This window comes from Trachymyrmex cornetzi, unplaced genomic scaffold (assembly GCF_001594075.2).
Source record: "Trachymyrmex cornetzi isolate Tcor2-1 unplaced genomic scaffold, Tcor1.1 scaffold608, whole genome shotgun sequence".
NCBI classification, from domain to species: Eukaryota; Metazoa; Arthropoda; class Insecta; order Hymenoptera; family Formicidae; genus Trachymyrmex; species Trachymyrmex cornetzi.
This window is the reverse complement of record NW_017299924.1, coordinates 262,295-265,487: the sequence shown is the minus strand read 5'-3', so window position 1 is coordinate 265,487 and position 3,193 is coordinate 262,295.

Genomic DNA, 3,193 nt, shown 5'->3' with positions numbered 1-3,193 from the left:
ATCAATTTTAACGGATGTTTTGGGTATGACACGTGTGTCAGCGAAATTCGTTCCAAAACTGCTTAATTTTGATCAGAAGCAGCGTCGCATGAACATCGTCCAAGATATGTGAACGACGTCAATGATGATCCTGATCTGCTCGAAAGGGTTATAACTGGTGACGAAACATGGAAAATTGAAAAGGCCCATGAAAGGACGAAGATTTGCGACGATTGAGGAGATTAAGGCTGCATCGCTGGAGGAGCTCAAGGCAATACCCAAAAGTGCATTTCAGAAGTGTTTTGACGACTGGAAAAAGCGCTGGCACAAGTGCATTGTATCAGAGGGGGATTATTTTGAAGGGAATAACATAATTTTGGATGAATAAATGAATATTTTTTTATAAAAATGAAAAGTCACCTTACTTTTTGATCACGCCTCGTATACTGAAATAATCACTTTCCAATTTGTATTTTTAACCTGGATATTATAGAAATACAATTTATTCTATAGAATGTTTAAGCCCTTGAAACTAATAAAAAATATCGGTTATTGTTTCAATGATCGTGTATTAAGGGGCTTCTAAAGTGCTAAATGGGTAATTTCAGCGAAATCGGTTGAGAATTGATCGAGAAATTTTTAATCTATTTCGGAAGCTGATTTCAGCCTAAATAACTTCAACGTTAAGTAATAAATAAAATTCTTATTTCTGATCATCTTAATTACGGATTAAAATTTTACATATTTCGTATTTAAACTTTGTTTGCGCGCGCGATGTATGTATATACGATAATTCTGGGTTAGGTACGATACTTTTACGGCCCTGGTACGATCGGCCACTGCTTCTAGGTTACCAACACTGGTATCAAATGTGGTCGATACTGAGAGATGTGGACAATAATGAGAGAGAGGGATCGTGGGAGACGGTCAATCTCCCTCTCATTCTCTCTCCCATTACACCATTGAATGGAAAGAGATAGAAATGGCTGTCTGCCACGGTCCCTCTCTTTCATTCCTATCGACCATTTTCACACACTGACAGGTGATGGGATCTGGCAAGAATTCGTCTGCTCTAAGAAACTGTGTGCGCATGCGTAAAGCTGAGCAGCCTTAACTGACGTATACATTGTATGGTACTATAAGACCCCTAATAACGATGTTAAGAAAATTGTAGAGAGAAAAGGAAGTTTTTATTAAAGAAACATAGTGTGTTCATGAATAATAATAAATTTTGTCTTTTATTACGTCTGCAGCCGATTTATCATATAAATACATTTGTTGCAAAGGATAAGGGAAACTGCAGAAAACCTTACCAGTATTCTTACGGCAATGTTTGACGCGCACTGCACGTAAATAATGTAGTACTGATTGAAAGATTTGTATCTAGCGGCGATTTACTCTATGAAATCACAATAGAATAATTATAGACGAATAAATTATAATTTTCATATATATTTTTATGTAAAGGGTTTTAAAAAAAATAATATAATCGTTCAGAGAGATAGCATTCGCGAAACCCACTATAATGACGTGTGGTATTTAAGAGGTTAAAAGAGGAACAATTAATTACTATAACTTTAATTTAGAAAAAAATTTGGAGCGCGTTGTAAAGCGGGACAAAGTGTTAAAATTTGAGATTGTCCCGCCTAATTTGGGACGGTCACTAAAGGTGCGTTCCGTCTCGCGCATGATGTGCATGATGCATCCACATCATGTCCTTGTTTAACGTTTGGTGAGCAACAAGGATAAATGATTTATAACTTCGGCGTAAAGAGTGCCGCCTAAAGGCCTGAGCACAATAGAGGAACAGGAATTAGATATTAAGATTTTAACCTATCAGAAACTGATTACATCGGAATACACGGTTTCTGATAGGTTGAAATCTTAATATCTAATTCTTGTTCCTCTATTGTGCGCAGGCCCTAAGATGTACAAGAGCCCCAAAAGCACCCGTATTCCGTATTGCTCCGTCAATAGATCGAGCTGCTACGTCATTTTACGCATGCGCACAAAGTTTCCTAGAGCAGACGAATTCTTGCCAGCTCCCAGCTCCCCTTACTGCACACGGATAGCGCAGTCCATTTTCTACGTCTTTGGGCCTAAAGCCTATGACACATACAAGAACGTAAGGCCGTAACACGCAAGCAGTAAGTGAATTGACCAATCACAATAGAGACCGTAAGGCCAGTAGCGAATCCAATTTACGATTTCCTTACTGATTACGTCTTACGGACTTACGTTTTTCTATGTGCTCCCGGCTTAAGGGCTGCCGCACACAAAATTCCGTAACAGTATGCATAAAACGTAAACTTAAGCCGATGAATCAATCAGGATACTGTTTTAGATTACGTAATCTAACGGAAATGGAAATAACAGTAAACTTATCCATAACTTCGCAATAGGCGAATTTCAACCGGTTGAAACTCGCTTTATGGATAAGTTTACTGTTATTTCTATTTCTGTTAGAGTACGTAGATCTAAAGCAGTGTCCTGATTGGCTCATCGGTTTAAATTCACGTCTTAAGGTTACTGTTACAGAAATTTTGTCTGCGGCAGCCTTAAGGGCTGCCACACACACCTTCCGTAACAATAACCATAAGATAATCGACTGTGATTGGTCAATTTCTTACTCTTACTTCTTACTCCGTGTATTGTAGACGGGTCTTTAAGGTTACTGTTACAGAAATTTTGTCTGCGGCAGCCTTAAGCCCATGGCACATAGAAAAACGTAAGTCCGTAAGACGTAATCAGTAAGGAAATCGTAATGCGTGGTCTACAATGACAGTAGCAGTAGTGGATTAGGTTGTAAGAGTAAGAAATTGACCAATCACAGTCGAATGTGAGAAGAATAATCGACTGCAATTGGTCAATTTCTTACTCTTACAACCTAATCCACTACTGCTACTGCCATTGTAGACCACGCATAACATTGGATTCGTTACTGGCCTTACGGTCTCTACTGTGATTGGTCAATTCGCTTACTGCTTGCGTGTTACGGCCTTAAGTCTGATCTACAATTGCGTGAACGTAGTTGTAAGTGGTCGTAGTTGTAACAATTCGTCAATCACAGTCGGATATTCTCTTCGTATTCAAGTGTGATTGGTTAATTCTTACAACCACAACTACGTTTGCGCAATTGTAGATCAGACTTTAGGCGTCGTCTACAATACACGGAGTAAGAAGTAAGAGTAAGAAATTGACCAATCACAGTCGA